The 23,615-nt window shown below is 31.4% G+C and overlaps 1 protein-coding gene across 3 annotated transcripts in view; it reads right to left on the bottom strand.

The window, feature by feature from the left end:
• The window catches only part of LOC136982987 (septin-7-like), a 91,718-nt gene that overhangs the window by 38,527 nt on the left and 29,576 nt on the right, over positions 1 to 23,615 (bottom strand). For 2 of the 3 annotated variants that reach the window (XM_067279581.1, XM_067279583.1), the window contains exon 2: positions 22,463 to 22,481. The gene's annotated coding sequence lies outside the window, so the exon portion shown is untranslated. Of the gene's footprint in view, positions 1 to 16,794; positions 16,879 to 22,462; positions 22,482 to 23,615 lie in introns of those variants that run through there. The other variant, XM_067279582.1, reaches the window with a different exon arrangement.

Below are 23,615 nucleotides of genomic sequence, written 5' to 3'. Positions count from 1 at the left end.
TTTTAGTCTCTCAATTAATGCACAATTATAATCGGCATAAGAGAAGATTAAAAAATGGATATTTCACAAGCAAAGTAATCACACATTTTATGAAAATAACACTTACTATATGGAATAATTATACTTGTAGTCAATTTAAACATACATTTATGGGAAGATGTAGATGTGATTTAACGTTAACAATATGCTATGAAATCATTAAAGTAATTTTATTAAACTCAAGTTTATGAAATTATTTAAAGATAAATCAAGTAAAAAAATATTTTTGTAAACGACAACTCCATAACCCGATTGTTAATTAAAACCAAATAATCTGCCAAATTATTGGGCTATAACCAGGATAACTAAATGGTCAGAAACGAAATCTTTTTTAGTGGTAGGAGGTTACGCTACTATCTCGTGTTAATTTTAATAATTATATATTTTGAATTTAAAAGCGGCAGCAGTGTTGTCAGCTTGAGAGATTAATCCCTCTGCGTAATGTGCTTTCCCCTGCAAAAGGACTTTAGTGATTTTCTTAGAAAACAGCCAAAACTGCAGGGATGCTTAGAATACTTATTTTTAAACTCTGTAGAAGGAAATGCAATTCGGATAAGGTAGATTTTGGCGAATAATGAAAATATGGCATGAGTACATAACTTTACTCAACACTGGCTTCTGAATTTGTAATGAGAGGGATTTTTTAAGTGCATAAAAGATTTTTTTAAATACGTTAAATAAATTTTTGTTTTCTATAACCTAACGACACTGAGCGGGCAGTTGCAATTTTGAGTCTGCTCAGGGCCGCGTATTTTCTTCTAAAAAATTCTATTCTGATAGTCCGATAATTCGGCAATTCGTTTGGCTTTAAAATTATTTTTGGTTTGCCCCACATCTTAATTAAGCACGTGAAAATGACCAAAAAAGTGAGAAAAGTGAGAAAATGACCTGAAAAGTGAGAAAAGTGAGGATACTTCAGAAAAGTGAGTACAAGTGAGAAAAGTGAGCGACTCCGAGGCCTGTTCAATAAACCATAAAATATTTTGCATCTTTCCTAATAATTTTAATCAAAAGTAGAGTATTTTAATAAAAATTTACAAAATGTAAAAAATTTTAAAGGAAGTTTATGCAATTTTAATGAAAGTAATAAATAATTAATTTATTATTTAATTAAGTAACTATAATAAATAAATTTAATATACATTAAATTAGAGAGATTAAGATCATTAAAGAAATACTTTTTTCTGCAAAACTTTTGCAAAATCAATTGAATTTATTTATACTAATAAAATTTAGAAAGAACACAATCCCAAATGGGATCAAATTTCAGAATGTACGGTAATCAATGTTTCTTTCAAGAGTATATTTTGTTACGAGATGAAACACTATCCAGTAGGGTAAGAACAGCCAATAAAATTGTGTTGTAAAAAACAATTCATATAGCAAGAAAATCTCATGTTAATAGAAATGGGAAAAAAAGTTTGGTAGAAGGCAAAGTTCTTGAGCATTCATCCAAAAGAAACAAGAATAAAATAAGAAAAGCACTTAAGAAATTAAGGAATGAACAGAACAGCAAAGAAAGAGGTTCATACTTATCTGCTTCTCTAGTATCTCCAATGTTAGGTTATTTCTTTAAATGACATTGATAATATGGTCAGTGGTAGCATTGTAAGAATACCGTAAAAAGCTGTTTGACTTTCAAATTGAATTTTGCTTGTAAATTTTGCAAACTGTATTAGCTTAAAAGACACCAACATTTTTCATCCACCAATAACTATAGTTTATTTGCTAAGATTAGCAATAATAATAAACAATACACACAATTCTGATAAAAATAAATAGCATTCAACTTCTTTTCTTATTCAGTTTTAAAGTTCAAAGCAAATTTAATTTCCAACAATCATATAAAAATGTTTGATTTTATAAAATAGTTATAGATGAAAATTTTATTTTTCCCATTTTCATTCAGCAAAAGAAAAAAAAAACCACTGAACAGCATTCTATTTCAGCTGGCAAAAAGATTTGGGATTTACCTTATATCAAATAAAATTAAGTTTCATTCAACAAACTCATGTTTAAAAAATATTAATACATTGATTGATATATTTAGCAGACAAAAATTTAACAGTAAAAGACAGGAAAATTAACTGCAGTCAAATGAAACTACCAATTATGTCTTATAATCTAGAAAAGAAATACCAATGAGCTAGAATATTGTAGCTTGTTGGTAAATACAGTAAAACGTCGACTTAATGGACTAATTGAAGTGAGGGTTTCCATTAAAACTGAAAGTCCATTATATAATAAAGTTGGTTTTCCAAATATCTGTTAAATATGTTTTTATTTATTTAGATACGTTTGTGTAGGTAAAATTATGTATGTATGAGAAGTTTAATTTCACAGAAAAGTTTTCTGTATGCATTATTGCTTATGTAATCACCATAGTTCTGAGACTGTAATAAGCAAATACACGATCTAAATCGAATTAAATAAACAAACAATTTTTGTGGAAAATACACTTTATTTATTGACAAGACTATGTCTTGTTTATAAAATTGTACTGCCTGCTGTGTTACCAGCTTAGAGGTATGAAGGAGTACATATCAGAAGTTGCAATCTGGCACAGAGTATTAGGTGCCCAAATCATGCGTGCATAAAAAATCCAGACTTGTAGGTACAGTACTTAGGGGACCGAGAACTGAGTCAAAATAAAACTCAAAATGGCGACACTCTTAGTGCGAGATTTGCGCATGCGTTACTCGAAAATGCATTGGAAATACGAATATTGTGAAATCGAATTTTAACAAACAGGTGCGTTGGGAAGTTCGAAATGAGAAATCGAATTTTGACAAATCTTTGAATTTTTAAAAAAAACTCATTTACCTGTTCCGTGTTATTCCCCACATATCTCTGGTCGCCACGTGCTGACCTTGACCAATTGACCCAAGATATCTCATTCAGCATCGGAACGTTTTTTCAAAGCAGATGGCGCTAGTCGTTATAATTTTTTATTAAAACTAACTTCCGAAATATAATTTGTTTTCGTTTTACATTTATTAATATATATATATAGTTTGTGCAAAATAAAAAAATAATAAATTTCGGACGATACGATAGCCACGATTAATTTTTTCAAAAACGGGAAATTTTCGTCAGGCATGGACAAAAATTCAATCCGGGCGACACGCAACAGAGAAATTTCGAAATTGAATAGGTTAATTTCACCGAAAATGCCTCGTGGATGACCTCGTGTCCGAGGCCGGCGAAGTTTGAAAGATCGCACTCAAAACCAGCGATACCAAAGATTAGAGAATGAGAACGAGACCCGCCTTAAGCGTCAAAGTGATCCCACTTACTAGTGAGTCTCCAGACATAGTTTTGTCCCAAATACGGTTTTACCGATTTACTTGTTTGTTTAGTTAAATGCAGTTAACGTTCTTAAAAAAATAAAATTTTAATTTGACAAAAACCACAAAAAATTTCCTAGTTATTCGTCTTCAGATGATGATATAGAGAGACACTCCCGTTGTGACGTGTAATTAAGAGCGGCGACTCTTGGATTTGAAATAATAATAATAATAATAAAATAACAATATCCTGTTAATTTAATCATATACAGTATAAAAAGCATTGCAAAATTAACAATGTGTTAATTTTTACATTATTTCCCGGTCCGTATGTCAAAATACGGACCGGAAATTGTCCGTTGAGTCGGTTTTACAGTATTTGTAGTTGACAAGTCAAAATTGATTACATAATACAATTCCGAATTTACAACAACGATTGTGAATTAACAAACTATGCCAAAATTCTGGAAAAAGTATCCTTCTTTTTCGTTGAAGTTTGATACACTGATACAGTATATGTTTCCTTAGTGTAAAGCTAGTTAGTCGTTTAAGCTAGTTTGATACAGTAATTAAAATATGAACAAAACTGGTTCGACCAAATTAATTTAAAAATATCGTAATTTAATTAAATTAAATGTGATTAAGTAGAAGTTTAAGTTTTCTATTTGTATAAAATCTTGAACAGAACGCGATATATCGCCGTTATTTCTTCTTCGAAGATTTGATCGAGTTTTCAAGGTATTTTCGGAGTATTTTGAATTAAAATTTCATTGTTTCTGCATATCTTTAGATAATACAGTAGAGCATCGATTATCCGACTCAATTGGGGACTGGGGTTGGTCGGATAACTGAAAAGTATGAAAAAAATAGATTATTAGTGTAGTGTATTAGGCCTGGTTTAAATACTAGCCTCCCTTTCATGGTCGAGCCAGTGCTGCCAGCTAAAACATGCAAAAATTTAACAAAAATAATATTAAAGTAGCCAAGACATAACCAAATATAGCAGCGCCACATCACTAGCGGACATTTGAATTTGCCGACTAGAACGCGGTTGGTTAACCGATAAGTCGGTTAATCGGGGTCAGATAATCGATGCTCTACTGTATTTATATGTGTAGTAGATTTCTCAATTTAAGTATAGTATAAAACAGTGATTCCAAACTTATTTTTATCGCGGAACCCTCTTTCATCTTAGTAAAAAATGTTGGAACCCTGACAAGTTTTAATTAATGACAATAAATAAAACAGCAAATAGAAACACCAAAACCAATTTATTGAAAATGCAAAAGAAAAACAGAAAAAAACGAGCAATTATTCTTTCAGAGGAAAATTTTTCAATTGAAATAATATAACTTCCGGTTTGCATCCGAAGTTCGTATATAGTTAATCGGAGCCTCCTGCCCCTGCCCCTAAGGTTTCCATATCTGGTCTCATCTTTCAATATACACTCAGATTCTTTGAATACTTTGACACACACACCTTACGCTTCTGAGAACCAATATTTTCCAATGATTTTGCATAATTTAAAATAATTCAGACTTCATAAAAATAACTCTAGCAAATAATATTTGGTTTTAAAGCTGCTTTTTAAATTTTAGCTTAAAATTTAAAAATTATTTAAATTCTAATGAAGAATAGATTATAATCAATATAAACAAATAATTTAGAATTTTGTATAACTCATTGAATTTTTTTTTATAAACGAAAACTTAACGATAATTGGAAGCAATATTTCAACAACAAAGAATTTACACTAATATAGACAACTTTTGAGCACCTATTTAATTTTTATCATTTAACTAAATTTTAATTTAAAACGAAATTAAAACCTACTTCTAAACTGTGCATCCTAATAGATCGAATTTTCTCTCCAAATGACTATAATACTAGCAAGGTTGAGGCCGAAGTTTTAAACGTACGTCGGACGTTCAGCGCCGTTTTTCTGTAAGCCTAGAAGTTTGACAATGGTGTTTGGAAAGTCAGTAGAATCATGCTCGAAATTCCAAACACCATTGTCAAAGTTCTAGGCTTACAGGAAAGCGGCGCTAAACGTCCGACGTACACGTTTTCGGGTTTAAAACTTCGGCCTCAACCCCGCTATTACTTAAAACAAACTCATTGCAATAGTATACCGGCAGTCAAGTTATGACAACCACAACTGGAAGCTTCATAATCTTTATCGAGTTTTCTACATGAATTTGGCGTAGAAAACCTATCATAGGAGTGGGCAACCCTTGGTACGCGTACCAAACGTGGCACGCCAACGACTTTCTTCCGGCACGCAATCCAGGGCTCATCTTAAAAAATAAATATCCAACATCTTCGCTGAGTTGTATATTTTAATTCAATACAATACAATTTTATTGAGTAGAGCGATACTTAATCAAAATGCAATAAAGAAACAAACACTATTTCCAAGACATCTTTCCTTTGATTTAACTTACAACCAGATTGCCAATTTAGTGGAAAATCCTCCAAATCTAGCTTTTCGGTAGCATCGTCTAGCCAATAGATAGCCGATAAATAATATGCTCCCAAAATTTCGGTTGGCAAGTGAGAAAATTTTGCATCATAGATTTAAAGTACGTGCCAAAATCTCCAAAAGGGTTGTCCCATCCAATTGTGTTCACGCTCTCCGGATTTTATTCCTCTTGACTTTCATCAAAGACAATGTTATTCTCCCCAGCCACAGTCATTAGCAATTTGAGAGATAAAAATGTTACGCAGCTACAAATGTAAATACGCTGAGATGGAATAATCTAAAATTCAAACAAGATGTATGCCGCATCACTGTTTGGAAGCTACACCGACATTTGCAAAGTAAACCTTGATGTAATAATTATTATTGTGCAACAAAAAGTTTGTCAATTTATATCTTAAATATACTACAAAGAAAATAAAAACTATATATATCAATATACCGTATTATAAGTTTACATACTGTATATATAAACATTCAACTCTGCAAGAGGTTTTGTTAATTACACTAGACTCTTGCTAATCTGGCAATTCCTTTGCGCAAACGGGTAGCCAAATTAGCGAGAGTGCCAAATTATTGAGAATGTGTACGCCTTTAGATACTGAATGATGTCACCTATCACCCTTCGGTACTGATTCTTTTTGCAGCGTACTTTTTTTCTTATTGTGAAATTGTCATATAGTACTACATAGTACAATTACTGTCATCAGTTATATAGTAATTGTAAGTTTAATTCTATTAAATTCCATGTTACAAGTTAATTGTAACATGCGATACCAAAGATGATTGGAGAATGAGAACGAGACCAGCCGTGAGTGTCAAAGTGATCCCGCTTAGTAGTGAGTCTCCGAGACAGTCTTGTCCCAAATACGGCTTTGCCGTTTTACTTGTTTGTTTTTAGAAGTACAGCACGATATTATATTTTCGTAAACTTTACAAACATGTTTTTTAAACTTACGATTATTAGAAATATTCTCTGTAATGAATTATAACTTTTAAACTAATTTTAATTCAAATTATTTAGTTTATATTCATTCAAATTCCGTTCTGAGTAAAAGTTTATACTGAATATTCAGAATTCTGAAGTGTTTCGCCTAAACCTTTCTTTAACTGGAAAAGCCTTTTACGATATTAAACTGTAATAATCGAATGTTGCTATTTAGAACAACCCCCCTAATTTAATACGAAACTATAAAAAGTATTCATCAATTTTTTAAAACCACCAATTCATAAAACATGCTGTATTGTAAACAAACTGCTTTCTTAGTATATAAAAACTAGAAAATTATGTTTAAGGTAAAAATTATTATAATTAATAAAATCTTCCAATTTCTCCCTTTGACATCGTCACAATGCTGGGCTGCAATTTTTAATAATCATATATTTTAAAATTTATTTAATTTAAAAAATGTACTTTCCACCTCAAATTAGTAGTGTCTTTCCCCTGTACATAATACTTTTCCTGTTAGCAACAGAGCTATGCCGTCATCTAACTTCTTACAGGGAAACATTTTTTTAATTGAAATAACGTGACTTCCGGTTTGCATCGAAAGTTCATATACAATTAATCGGACTCCCTGTCCACTAAGCTTTTCATATCTGGTCTCAACTTTCGTCTAACTCCGTTCCCGAGATTAAGGTAAGCTAGACAGACAGAAGACAGACGGAGACAAAAGGAATTTATAGGTCTACAGTTTTTTTAAAATTGCAGCCCACTCATTGAAGAGACTAAATCTATTAAATTAATTTTTTAATAAAATTCTACCACTATAATATTCTTTGAATATACGTAATTACTGTATACACGATTTTTTCTAATTAATATATTTGATCATCTTATAATATTACTAATCTCAGCACATATCATTTCGCTCTAAATCTTTTAACAATGAATCACATAATCTATAACCTATTTCTCTGTAGGCTATAGATTATGTGATTGATCGACTCAATGTGAGGATGATACAAAAATGAGATGTGAGAAAATATGGGAAAAGTCACTTCCGACTGAACTTAGAACATACTAGTCATACTTTTGATTGTTTCTAGCGAGAAATGTCTTAAGAAGACCACAGTTACCATGGCAACGCAGAAGCTGAGGCAAGGTCACGCCAGTTAGACTCTAAACTTTTTCTTAACGCATCTGATGCAACTTTGAACGCAAACTTCGAATAATGCCAAACATTCGCACATTGTAACAATTGCTGATCCGCGTAATCTCTCGTTTTCAGTCCTCCTGTCCAATAAAACTATTCGCTTAGCCACCATGATTAAATAAATAATAATTAATTAAAACACAATCAATTTAATAAAATAATTTTTAGGGTAAATTTTTATACTAATATTCTTCTTAATTATAACGATATAAAGAAATAAAAGTTGATGTTATCAAAAGCATTTAGGACAGTTAGAACGTTTTCGATCGGTTCAAGTCATACAATAAACGGAACAGAATTCTTTTTACATTTAAAATTATAAATTAAGATAAAAACAAAAAAAAATGATAAAAAATTTAAATTATTATTCTCAATGTCAGATGTGGTAGCTGTATATACGTAATGTGAATGAATGTCTCTTTAATCCGAATAAATAAATCCGGTAGACTGTAGCTAGTGATGTAGGAACTGTGAGAGAGTAGCTGTAATAGTTGTGAGGAAGTCTACCGGATTTATTTATTCGGATTAAAGAGACATTCATTCACATAAATTATTATTATTAAAAATTTTTGAATATATATATTGATATGCGTGTACAAAACAGACAAGAAGTAGTTTTGAGTTGAAATTTGATTAAGCGTCAGCACTTTTAAGTAAACTAAAAATTAACTAAATTTAGAGTTTATACAAATTAAAAAGGGAGAACAACTCCTAACCAAATCCATATTATTTCTAAAGTGCAAGCATCACATTTATTTATTACTGAAAGCTTACTTTCTAAGACGTAAATGTATAATTCTAAAAATCTGAGGAGTAATCTATCTTTTCGACAACTATTACGATACAGACTGAAAATCTGCCACAAATTGCCGCGTGTGAAAACGTTGCGCAATCAGGCGGCGTGTGATTCCTTCCACATGTGATATGTCACGCCTATAAATTATAGGCCTAAAAGCCCAATGGAGCAGTGTATCATCTTGCTGAAACCACATTTGACTCATTTGTCTGATCTTCCAACTCTGGCAAACAGATACTTCAGATACGTGTCCAGATTGGTCACCGCTGTAACTATTTTTCCGCAAAGAAAAAGAATCCAAAACATCGAAACGTGACAAAGCACAACAGACATTCACCTTTGGACTATCGATTTCTCTTTTGTGGTATACATAACAGCAAAAATTAGTCTAGTTGATTTTTGCGGACTCCAAGAAAACTCTTCCTGTACTCAATCAATATTTTCCAGTGAAGTGTTATCTTCTCGCTCCTTTTTTGGTGCTGAACACTATCAGTGTCTTGAAATTGCTTTAACAAACTCGAATAGCATTATTTGAAGGTGGATCTTTTTCCGTAGTAAGTTCCATGGTGCAGGTCTCGCGAACGAAGTTCGGAGGAAAATTAAAGCAGTCTCAGGGAAATTAGCGGTAGAAAAATTATTATTACCGCAATAGCCGCAAAAATGGACGAGCGTCTCGGTAAGCCTATAGACTTTAATTAGGGAAATTCGCTAAAGTGAGGGGAATCTCATGTTTAAAAACTAAAAATGAAATCATGTTTACTTTGCATCTGATCGGTTCAGTCACTTGTTACATCGCTGTCTACTTTCATGATTATGCGCCTGCAGTAGAACGAGTCGGCATTGGTTGTAGAGCGGTTCAATTTTTAAGGAAAACCGAAAAAGGAAATCTGTTTGAAATTTTATTTCAAACTCTTTTCGATACTATTTAATGAATGAAATTTTTTGTCGGCTTGAATTAAAATGAAATATTCACTTGTTCCCCGCGATAAATTTGCAAATTAATACACTGAGTTTAAAAACTTTTTTTCAAATGATTAAATAGCCAAATAAAAGTTTTATCATTTCATAAACATTATTTTTCATAAACTTACTATAAAATTTTAAATTTTAACGTCGAAATATATATTAATCAAAAAATATGGTCGCGTTTTTAAAGCACAGCAATAATAATATTAATATTAATAACATCACTAAAAAGTAAGTCAAAAACTAAAAATGTTTGTTTTTCGCAAAAAATTGGATGTATTTCTGGGGATACTATAGATTACCACCTATGGAATTTCGGGTCTTTGGGTATATATCTGAACTCAGGAGACCGAGACGAGTTCAACGATACCCTACTTTTGGACCGGAGACGAAAAATAAAAAAGTTATCATACTTTTTTCCAGCGAATCGCGCGATGATAGGGAGTCGCGTCGCTCTCTCCGCTAAGTCGGAGTCGCGTCGCTTGTCGTTAAAATTGCCTTTAGTAGACGTTTTCCCCTTTTCTTTTACTTTGTTCAAGAACTACCGTGAATCAATAACTACTGACGTTTAGCACATGGCGGCCTGCCGGCAGCTCCCCTCCGGGAGGTCAGTCGGGAGTACGAACATTGGGAACGGCCGCCATGTTCGCTGCCATAAGTAACATTAACCGAAATGGCGATCGCGCGATGATCGGAAGTCGCGTCGCTCTCTCCGCTCTCGTATCGCGTGTTTAACCCTACTGGAGATGACCGTAGTCCGACGTCATGGTTTGCAGACTTTACCGCAAAATGGCAGTACTAGCAACTATGGTGCCGTCTTCGTGAGAGCATTAAAAAAATATGGTAACTTAAAAAGTACGATAACTTTTTTATTTTTCGTCTCCGGTCCAAAAATAGGGTACCGTTGAACTCGTCTCGATCCCCTGAGTTCAAATATATAATCAAAGTCCTGAAATTCCATAGGTGGTAATCTATAGTACACCCGTATTGCTTAAATAATTTTTCAGAAAAAAAAATTGTACGACGTGGTCGCCTTTCGTTTTGGACGTCAAAAACGCGTCACTGTATATGAAAGCCTATACATTTTTTTTTTTTTTTGGTCTTTCCGCCCTGTGGGCACTAAGAGGGCCTCTTATAGCAAGCCCATTATGGATTCAGCCAGGCCCACAATGGGGCGGCTGGGTAGTGAGGGACGGGGCTCGACATATCCGGTCGGAACACCCCCGAAAAATTCCTCGGGATTTTTCGACCCGTCCTGATTCGATCCCATCGGATATCATGTTTAAAAAGTATTGGGTGGAACGAAGTTTTTTTAGTATTTTAAACAGTTGTTACTACTTAAACATAAATGTGTGATTTAACTATAATGGTCGATTCAAGAAGACGTAGTCTGTTCAAAAAGTAATTTTTGGGTCCACCATTTATTTCTTAACTGTGTTCTAGAGACGGCCGGATGGCCGAGCGGTAAAGGTGGCAGCCTACCGCTCTGGGGGGACCCGTCCCTCACCACCCGGTCGCCCCATTGTGGGCCTGGCCGAACCCATAATGGGCCGACTAAAAGAGGCCCTCTTAGTGCCCACAGGGCGGAAAGAGTTAAAAAAAAAAAAAACTGTGTTCTAGAACACCCTTTGACGACCGGACCTTTCCTTTGAGGCTGCTAGGCTGCCGGGTTAAAATAGTTCCTTTAAAAAAGGCACAATAAAACATCCAAATTAAAACAAAGGTAAAAATTCAGAAATTGGCGGATCTTACAGACATCTTCAATTTTAATCTATCCAGTGGCAGACTTCCAGACTTTTATATCCACTTGAGGAGCGCTGTTTAATGCAGATTTCTGGTGTCCCCCTGGTGACGAATTAACTTTAAAATTTTTGATTATTAAATTTCGACTAAAAAATTATCTAAAGACGAAATTTAATAATCAAAAATTTTAAAGTTAATTCGTCACCAGGGGGACACCAGAAATCTGCATTAAACAGCGCTCCTCAAGTGGATATAAAAGTCTGGAAGTCTGCCACTGGATAGATTAAAATTGAAGATGTCTGTAAGATCCGCCAATTTCTGAATTTTTACCTTTGTTTTAATTTGGATGTTTTATTGTGTTTTTTTAAAGGAACTATTTTAACCCGGCGGCCTAGCAGCCTCAAAGGAAAGGTCCGGTCGTCAAAGGGTGTTCTAGAACACAGTTAAGAAATAAATGGTGGACCCAAAAATTACTTTTTGAACAGACTACGTCTTCTTGAATCGACTAAAAAATTATTTAAAGACGAAATTTAATAATTAACTATAATGGTTGTGAAATTTAACACATTATTGCTAATGTGAGATTGTATTCTTTGTTTAGAAGTTCATGTTAAACTTTTTACTTCAGATTTTGTTAGAATAAAATCAAGTTGAAACGTCTTCGGATAAAACGCATATCAGGAATATTATGCTTTATGAGCTTCGGAAAAAATATAACGCCGTACAAACAGAAAAAAAATCGCAATGTTTATGGAAAAATGCTCCTAAACGTCGAACGTGCCAAATGTGGTTTAAAAAGTTCCATTCGGAAAATTTTGAACTAAAGGATGGAAAACTAGAGAGCGCCCAAAAGCTGTCAACGAAGAAAAATTGCAGAAAGAAATTGTTAAAATTGACGAGTAACAGAAATATATATAACCAAACAAAACTAAAGCAAAGAAAACCACTGAAAACATACAAGTGTAATGCGACAGCAAGAAGTGACATTGGCGCACAACAAATAAGGTTTACCCTTCGAGTTCATTTTTTCACAGCGCACGCAGTTCGAACTCCGAGGCAAATTTTTGTCGAGTTTAGCGAAGTACGAGGTACCGCTGAATCTCTAGACCAGGGATGTCCAACCCGCGGTCCACTGCACCCTAAATTTTTTAAGTACATTTTCATTTACAGTAGAGAGTCGTTTATCCGAACGATTTTCAGTCGGACTGTGTCGTGCTGAATCGAACTTTTTTGATACTAGATTTACTTCTAAAGTATAATTTTTATATTTTTCAATATATTTATTTTGTTTGTACAAAATAAAGAAATAATTTTTAACGATACAATAGCCTCGATTATTATTATGAAAATTTTCGTTAGGCTTAAAATCGACGAAAATTCAACATGAAGCGACACGCAACGGAGAAAAATTTGAACATCGGACAGATTAATATATTTTTTCGTACATAATCGGTTATCCGAACAAATCACTAATCCGAACCACCCCAGTCCCCAATTGATTCGGATTAACGACTCTCTACTATATTTTGGTAAAGTATGTTGTAAAAATTATTCTGTTTCACTGGATACACTTTTACGTAGTTGGTGCTAGAAAACTGTTATGCATGTGGGGTAGTACATACTGTTGTGAACAATTCTTTTGTGCATGAAAACATCAAAACTGCTGAAAGAAATAGGTTGAGAGATTCCCATTTAACTAACATTCTTACAATTAAGACTAGTGCCATAAAAGCAGATATTGACAATACAGTATTATGAAAGGAATGCAATGCCAAAAATCGCATTGAATTTATTTTTATTTTGTATGAGTATAATTTCTTTTTTTACTATCAATAAATAATAAATTTATATAATTAGAAAAATACAGTATTATTAAAATTTAATATTCACATTTTGAACTTTTTAAAAAAAGATATTTATATAAGGTACCTTTGTGGCCCGCTGAATATACGTAAATTTCTAATTTGGCCCATTAGGAAAAAAGGCTGGACAACCCTTTCCTAAACATTAATGCAGCGAAGTAAATCGTTGCCAAATCAATGCGCAACATTTTGAGTCACCTTCCATATTCTGTAAGCAGTTTTTTGTTTCCGGTTGTAAGAGACATGGATATGGTAACAATGTAGAATCACCCTGTTTATAATATATCAATACATATTACGGTGGCTCTTATTTAAGTTTGAAAAGTTGGATGGAGCACATTTTGAATTTGTTACATTATTTTTTCAAAAATTGGATCAAAAATTTAGTTAGTTTTTATAATGCTAAGCATAGGACCACTCAGCATTGAAATAGAAATCCCACGCAAGTACTGTACAACAGTAGGCGCACAATGTTATTTCAAGTTCTATAATAGTCCATATCGGATCTTCTGGAAAAATCTAGAACCTTCCAGAATGTTCTACAACTTTCTGGAACAATCTAAGGCCTATACTACAAATTTAGACTACTTGGGGTAGTGATTTTAGGCAGCCAAAATGAAATTCACCCATGAGTGGTCTTCCAGTAAGCTGTACAAGCTGTAGCAAGAACAAGAGAAGTGTTCTGTTAGGAGATTACAATACAATGCATTCCCAGTTTGTAAGTTTCTAGTGAAACTGAAACTGACGTGCGACTGGTTCATTTTATGACCTGGTATACGTAAAATGACGAGTATTTGTCTAATCGGACAACAATCATGTGAAATATCTAGAAAAAAGCTACATACCTTCGAAGCAAGAAGTACTGGCGAAAAGTTGGTTGCCTTTGGTTTCTTCGATAAAAGAGTATCAAGAGATACAAAAGCCGAAATGATTGGAACTCTCCAGAAGGAAGGTAATGAAAAGATCCCAAAACGAGCGACAGTCGATCAGGAAAAACCTTGGAAAAAGTTTCGACTATTTTGTATTAGCAATAGTTTGAGGATTTAAGAAACACTTGGTCTTTGACTCGAAATTCACAGAATTAGATCTCTAACTCTAGCTAGATTGCCGCGGAAAAATGCATCAAATCCATGAAATACATTAACGATACGGTAGAACATGGATTTGCCCTGATCGAAGAATACACCTCGAATGAAGAGCAAAACCACTTTTTTCTGCAGATTATCAGTGATCAACAGAAGAGATATTCAGACTTTACGAAGAGGGCGCCAATAATAATTACAATAATTATTATATTATTGGTATGAGCTGTCATAAAGTCTGGATATCTTTTAATCACTTAACAATAATCGCTCAATAATAATTATTATTCTACTGTATGAGTATTGATACGTTCAACTGGTTACATAACATGGAAATTACCAACTATATATTATTTTAAATGCTTGGTACTGCATGCCCTTATAATAAAGTACAGGATGGTTATAATTAAAGTTGCCCTACTCAGACCTGTCTAGAGCCTGTTCTAGTGGACGTATTTTGATGAAACTTGGTCAGTCACGTGTTCAAAACACCTTACAGCATTGTAAGGCGTTCTGAACATGTAATTGGACATGCAAATGATTGCACATTCAACAAATGTGAATAAAAATCTTTTGCGTGTTTTCATTTTGTGTTTCTTGTTCTTCATGCGCCATTTTTTCACCTAGTGGTAAAAATTCGAACTAATTATATATTTTTTTACATTTTCCTTTTCCCCATGGTCCATATAACATATACCAAGTTTATCAAAATAGGTCTAGAACAGGCTCTAGATAGGTCTAAGGCGTTGCTCGGGCAAAAAGTTACGATAGCGAAGATTAAGATTATTACGTTATAGCCAATCTTACCCGTTTTTACAAAATGCAAGAATTAGGTCCCCCTGTTTTCAGACTAATTAGAGAATTTTTAGATTGGTCTAAAAATACGTTCGATTTCCCGCAAAAACGCAAAAAACCGCATCTGCGCCTGTAAATCTTGCACGCCGCTTTCTCTTAACACTTTCATTGTTAACACATTCCTCACGGGGGAAAGTGTTAACAACCTCTCCCCCGCGGGAGAATTTCGAAAAATCCCCTCTTAGTGTACGTACCCTATTAAAACGCAATCAAAAACGCAAAAAACAGCATCTAAAATAGTACAGTAGAAGCTGAGTTCTTCAGGGTAAGCCTTAATCCTCTCCCTCTCTCCCGTGGGGTGGAGTTTCGAAAAATCCCCTTTTAGTGTACGTTCTCGTGACGTACCCTGTGTACCAAATTTCAACTTTCATCTCCTAACCATTTGGGCTTATTATTATCATCATCATCATCAACCCATCTCGATTATATATATACCATTATATAGATTCGTTTTGGAATTTTCAGTTCTCATATAACTAAATAAGATAATATAATGTATTTTCTATAAAATTAAATTTTGTTTCTAAAGAGTTGACAAATTTATACACATAAATATATGAAATTTTATACAGTTTGAAAGTTAATATAAATTTCATGAACTGATTCATTTAAGCAAGACTAATAAGAAAGAATGTAAAAAAATTCGAGAAAAGAGTTCTTGGAACAAGAAGTGTCGTCCAGGAAAAACGGTCGCGTGGAAGAATCATGCCCGATTTATTCGAGGAAAAAATCGTTTAGAGATAGAACTGCCTGAAGAAGAGTTGTCCGGGAACAAATAATACGAGAATGCTCCTGGATAAATTGTTTGATACTTTCCCGACTATATGAATTTCACTTTAACAGGAAGTATATAGGTCCCCCTGTTTAATATAGATAAAAGACAATATTCATCGTTACAAAATTTTCAATGTTCAATACTAGAAAGATACGATATACTGTATAAAATATCATTTTTCTCAATGAACCAAGATTCTATTCGACGTAACTCGTCATGGATTACTGCTGTACCGATAACCAAACCGTAAAGTTCATATATAGTTAGGGCCTCCGGCTCCTAAGTTTTCCGTTTATGGTCTCGATTTTCATCTATCTAACTCCGTTATCGAAATTAAGAAACGGCAAACAGACAGCTGGACGCCGGTGGGGATTTATAGGGAATTTATAACCGATATATCAAATCGAAATCGTTACATATTTACAATATCGATAAAGCGAGCCCCATATATTTTTTCAATATAAATATTCTAAAATCTATGATATCGATATCGAGTTTGATACCAAGATATGGATTTAAAGCATAAAAAAAGAAAATGATTTAAATTTTTAACAAACAAAAAGTTATAATTATTCCAGAATTTAACATTCACGCTTATGATAAGGAAGAAAATATTAAGTTGTTTAGATTTTATTACTTTATAACATGTGAAAAATCGATCCAACATTCGAAGCCAGAATATGCATTATACTATAGCGGTTTTCCAGATTATTGAGATCTACCGATCTCTTCAAAAATCAAAATATTTGTTTACCCATCTATAAAGGGTTAGCTCAGGACATCAGTAAATTAAGAATCAGCTTGAGGGGTAAATTTTCAGGGACATTTTACAAAATTAATTCTATAAAAAATAAAGAAATTACAATTAAAAGTAAGATATGAAACTTTTAAAAAATGTTTTGTATTTAAAATAAAAAGTATTTTTCTGACTTAATTTTTAATATGGGAAACAAAAGTTTTGGTCAATCATCAGGTTCCTACGATGATATATTACATACATATATATTTTAATGTATCTGTATACTGTATTTTTTTTTTAAAAAAAAAGGTTTTCCGGAAAAAGAAAGTTCAAACTTTTGTGTGTGAAGCAACTCAATTTTATTCTTATTACGTAGTTTCTCAGAGAAATCGCTTTTTATATAATTTGTGATATCTCAAAAACACACGCTATACTAACTTAGCCAATAAATTATGAAAAATGAAATTCAATTCAATTAACATATGAATTTGAAGATTATTATAACGTGACAAAAAGAAAAATTGCTTTAATCGACTTACACAACTCTATAAAAAGACATTTTTTAGAGTCAATAAAAAATTTGACTAGTGACGAAATTCTTACAAGGAAAACTTTTAACTTTAATTCGTTATTATCGAATCATTGAAAGATTACAGTCTACAGTACCGTCGAAATGAGTATTACAAAGTAATATTTTGTTTCTTCGTAAACAACGTAGATGAAAATAGAAGAACATGATAACGTTATTACAAAATATTATTTAAAATAAAAATAAAGTTTGCATTTAAATATGATTGCTGTTATTTGCTATGAGATAACGGAAACAATAAAATTACTTCATATCATGTAAATATATTATACAAAAAGCACGAAATAAAGAAATATACGAATAAAACGTAGCGAAAATACTTGAGAATTTCAAAAGAAAACAATTGCTATCATCATTACCGTATTATTACTACTATTTATTTTTTAAAATTTCCTTATCTTGAGTTAACGAGCAAAAATTTCAACCTAATAATAAATTATTATTTAACATCCAGCTACCGATTTAATTTAGATATCTCATCCAACTCAACAGAACAGAAAATTCTTTGTCATGAAGAAATAAATGTACATTTAGATGTAGACAGCACTTATCAAATTAGAGAATTTTAAATCATCGACTTCAATGAAGGTAATTTATTTATTTTCAAAATTTGTAATTGAATAAAGTAAATACAGCAGAGCGTCGATAAGTGGAACGTCGGTAAGTGGAATGGTCGGAAAGTGGAACGATTTTCAGTCGGACTGTGTCGTGCTGAATCGAATGTTTTTGATACTAAATTTACTTCTGAAGTATAATTTTCATGTTTTTTATATTCTTCAATATATTTATTTTGTTCGTACAAAATGCAGAAATAATTTTTAACGATACGATAGCCTCGATGATTATTATAAAAATTTTCGTTAGGCTTAAAATCGACGAAAATTCAACACGAAGCGACACGCAACGGAGAAAAATTCAACAGGAAGCGATACGCAACGGAGAAAAATTTGAACATCAGACAGGTTAATGTATTTTTTCGCACAAAGTCGGAAACTGGAACAAATCATTAACTGGAAGGACCCCAGTCCCCAATTGGTTCCACTTATCGACGCTCTACTGTACTAAAAAATAATTAAAATAAATTAAGACTATATTAAAACCTGTAATTTAAGTCATTAACCTTTGTAAATACTATTTACATTTAAATGTGCATTTTTTAAAATTTACGACATAGACTTTTTAATACATCAACACGCATTTCTATAATCTAATTCAATTCATAAAAAACCAGCAATTTCAAAAACGCTGCTTTTAAATAATAAAATTTTATAATTTTATAATTCAAATATTATTTTTATGGATATTATAACAATATTGTATTATATTTTGTAAACATATATAAAAATTTGTTTTATATATACTGTATATAAAACAAATTTAAATATATATATATGACTTATATAAATCCGATACACAAACAAATACGTCTCATTTTACAAACGACCAGCTTACGATATTCGTTTTTATATAATTTCGATTTCCGAGTGTTCTATTCTACATTTACTAGAAAAGTCAAACGATTTAGATCCTCAATATCCAATCGTTCCAGATCCATTTTGAAGCTTCGACTTAATCTAAGACCTGTAATTTAAGACAAAATTGTTGTGTGCATCAAAGAAAAAATAAATAAATGAAAATCATTTTTCTCTAATGAAATTTCAAACAATTACTCTTCACTTTTCCCATAATTTGATGACACGTTACCCATCATCTCACCCGATCTCGTATTTCTTGCCTTCTTTCTTTTGTATCAACTACTAAGTACAAAACAACATCAACTATTTCCGTCTCACTCACCTTCTCTCTTCCCATTCAATTTATTTTTAACGATGATTGTAACATTTAAAACTAAGTTTTATATTTTCGTGTTATGGTTTATTTATTTTATGATGAAATATTTAGTAACACATTATGTGGTAAACTTTCTTAATGTTTGTCAAGAATTATAAATATTTTATTCTTACGAGCATGTCTGAAGTTCTGTAGATATTGAACCTTGTTATAGATCTAGGCTAAAAACTTTTACGTTGCAATGCGATATGATGACACGAGTTGTAGAGCATTACATATATATATATTATTTATTATTTCTGTATATTTTGGTGAAAAAGATAATATTTTTGAATTCAGGGTGTATTATAATTTTCCCATTTAAATTAATGATAATTTAATTCAAATTTATGAGAATTCGCTTTATGAGTATTCAGAAACTTATTACGCTCATAAATCCTGGGAAAGTTATATATATGAAGATAAATTATTGTTTTTCATATGATTATTTCCATAAATTCCAATCCAATTTTAAATTATTTTCAATAATCCATATAAATTCAATTAATAAGTGATTGTGATTGTATTCATACTACACTCGTATTAATTAAGTAGGCGGCCCAAAACCTCCCAAAAGTTAACTATCCAATTCACATTTGTTAAATACAAAATTCTCTTTATCATCTTTTCAATTTCGCGGTGCTAAATAGTTATTATAATTTTTAATTATTGAAAAAATATTAAGTTTTTTTAATTATTAAATTGTCTAAAATTTATAACTCATTAACTTACCGTAAATAAATATATAAACTACAAGGTAAACTTACATATGAAATTATGATAATTAGAATCACAAAAGACTTTTGCTAGAAATTAGTAAATAATAAATAACTAACATTAATTTCCAATTTTATACATACAGGTATATTATTAATAAAAAATGAATGATGCACTTATAGCAGACGTTAATTAAATCTTAAATTTATCTCTGTTCCTAACTCTGTATATCTATAAAAGTAAATAAGAATCAAAAACTGTTTTCATATATATTTTTCAACAGTGCTTTCGAGATTTGGATTTTAAATTATTTTTTCACGGAAGTAGAAAAATTTAATGTATATAAATTAGAAAAGTACTTACAGGTGAAAAAATATCGCGACTTTTTTTCGCCATTTCAACATTTTCATAAAAATTTTGTCTCTGAGCCAATCGTTCAACGCTAGCATATCTGTAAACAGGAGAAGTTGGAGAAGGTAGCTGTCCGCTGGGAGATAGAGATCTAATTCCTTGAGGTGTTAACAACGAAGAAATACTTAGTTTTTCATTTTTATGACTATCGATAGGTAAATTATTAGGACGACGAAACGAATTTCTTATTCTTTCTATGGATGTTGTAGAAGTAGAGCGTGTGATCATATCGCGCGACATTTCCGAATATTACTGAACCAAGATTGGAAAGAATACTGACGGAGGTGATCTGATTTATCTGTTCGATTGCACGTTAGGGTATCACGCAATCACGTGCGAGCAAATGGCTAACCAAAGCTTGCAATCAATCAAGAGCGGAGGGTAAGTGATATGTCAGTGCACGCATCAAAGTTAAACATCATCACTTAAGACTAATTTTATATTCTCTTCGGTATCACTATATTACTTGTACTTTTGTAATTAATAATATTCTTATGTTAAAATGAACAAGTAAAATTACGATATTAAATTAAAACTTTTATTTATTAAATCTTATTAATATTAAATAAGATACTGTTCTAACATAACTGTTTCTAAACATCGGCATTACTATTCATTTTAATAATTAAAATATTATATGTAAATATAAATTAAATCAGCCGTTCCCAGAGGATTCAGATTTTAGCTACAAAATCACATCTAAAAGTATCGTTACTAGACTCAAAAATCGCAGTTTTTTAAAAATATAATAAAGTACATAAACAATTTATTTGATAAATAAGCATGGATAATTCTCATTATTTTTAAATAAGCGTTTCTTTTATAAAGAAAAATATATATATTTAAGTTTTATCTCTTGGTTTATTCTGTTTGTTGATTTATGACAAGAAACTAGTACTAAATGTAGCCATTAATTTTTTTTTCAATTTTTATATTGGCAAAAAAATTAATGGTACATTTATTGCTATCAAATTACAAGTCATATATTTTCCTCGCACAGACATAAAATAAAATACGTTATTAACAATTAAAAATTTGTATCATAAAAATGAACTAAAAAACACGTGCTCCAAACAGCACAATAAGAATCGTAGAATTATATTTCTTGTATATTTTAACTCTAAAATAAAAAAATCCAGCAACGAGTTGCTTAACTTTCCGGCGACATTTGGTGGTGCCATCTGTTATAATATTTTATTATTAATTTTAAAAAATATTTTTAACTATTATAAAATGACAAAAAACTTAATTTTGAGGGCAGGGATGGGTTTTATAAAATAATTGTAAAGGCCAATAACAAGTAAAATCGTCATTAACTCTAACTCTACTGGAGATTTTAGTTGTTACAAGCATTTACAATTTTTTTTATAAAACCCATCCCTATCCCAAAATTAGGCTTTTTGCCATGTTATAATAGTTAAAAATAAAATAGCATGCCACCAAAACAGCTGGCGCCACCAAATGTTGCCGGGAAAGTTAAGCAACTTGTTGCTGGAATTTTTAAGTATTTCAATTTAAAAATTATATGAATTTATCTATAATTTTGAAATTTAAAATATTCAAGGAATAAGAAAGTTTTCTTTCTAATTAAATCGTTACTTTATTCAAATTCAGTACGATATCTGCTGTGACATCGTTAGCAGTTTATCTATAAAAATTTCTTAATTGATTTTCTATCCACTTAATACAGTTACGATACTTGTAATATCGCTTTCTTTTGCATAATAAAACGTAATATCTAATAAATACAGTAGAGCATCGATTATCCGACTTAATTGAGGACTGGGGTTGGTCGGATAACCGAAAAGTATGAAAAAATACATTATTAGTATAGTGTATTAGGCCTGGTTTAAATACTAGCCTCCCTTTCATGGTCGAGCCAGCGCTGCCAGCTAAAACAGCAAAAATTTAACAAAAATAATATTAAAGTAGCCAAGACATAACCAAATATTGTAGCGCCACATCTCTAGCGGACATTTGAATTTGCCGACTAGAACGCGGTTGGTTAACCGATAAGTCGGTTAATCGGGGGTCGGATAATCAATGCTCTACTGTAGTTATTTTAGCCTAAACTATCAGTAGAGAGAAAATATTCAGTATATAATTAAAAATTATAATATAATAATGTATACTTACAGCTATTTACTCTGAATTTCTACATCCATCCAATAATAAAGAGCATGAAAAAAAAAATTGTTTCTTACAGAAAAGATTTGGAATAAAAATGTTTAATAATAATAACTATATTTTATTTCACATTTTATAAATTTTAACATAATAAAATAACTAAAAATAAATATCTAATAAATAAATGATCTAGAAAATTATTTTTAATCGATTTTTATCATCTAATTTTCAAAATTTAATTGAATCTTTTATTAAATAAAAGAATTTCAATAACAGAAACATCCTCAAATAACAATCTAGAAATTGTAATTCTTTCAGTATTAATAATTCCAAAACTTAAAATTTCGATGAAAATTTTTAATGTAATATTTTAATATTTATAATACTTATATATAATGTTATATATAATATAATGTAAAATACAGACATTTAATATAATATCTAAAAATTGTAGATATTATATCTAATACACTAATAACACAAATAAAATAAATATATATATATATATATATATATAATATTTATTGTTAACAAGCAGCATAATCTCTTAGGGCTCACTCTAATGCTAGTACTAGGAGTGGACAATAAAGTGATGTCAAAATGTCAAGGACATCTTTTGCATTTTGACATCTCTATTTAAATAAGATTTTAAAAACTTTCCAAAAACCTTAGTTTAATTCATTATCAGTTTAATTTATCGAGTAATATAATTATAAATCTAGATATTCCTGTCTGGTTTAATTTTAAATACAGTATTAATAAAATAGGAGCATAAAAATATTCTTATTATTATGAAATTTTTTTTACATATGTTTATAGTTCCTTATGTTTATTATTATATTGTATTCATTTTTGTTCAATCAAAGGGTACCATATAAAGGGCTCAACCATCTTGTCCAGGGTTAAGCGCCAGTCTTGTGCATGAAGATAACAGCGAGGTTGAGGCCGAAGTTTTAAACACGAAAACGTGTACGTCGGACGTTCGGCGCCGCTTTCCTGTAAGCCTAGAAGCTTGGCAATGGCCTTTGGAATATCGAGCATGATTCCACTGACTTTCCAAACGCCATTGTCAAACTTCTAGGCTTACAGGAAAGCGGCGCTGAACGTCCGACGTACACGTTTTCGCGTTTAAAACTTCGGCCTCACCCTTGCTAATAATAAT

This window comes from Centruroides vittatus, unplaced genomic scaffold (assembly GCF_030686945.1).
Source record: "Centruroides vittatus isolate TY-2023 unplaced genomic scaffold, ASM3068694v2 contig_875, whole genome shotgun sequence".
Classification (NCBI taxonomy): Eukaryota; Metazoa; Arthropoda; class Arachnida; order Scorpiones; family Buthidae; genus Centruroides; species Centruroides vittatus.
The sequence above is the reverse complement of the archived record's forward strand: the minus strand, read 5'-3'. Positions and strand labels throughout refer to the sequence as shown.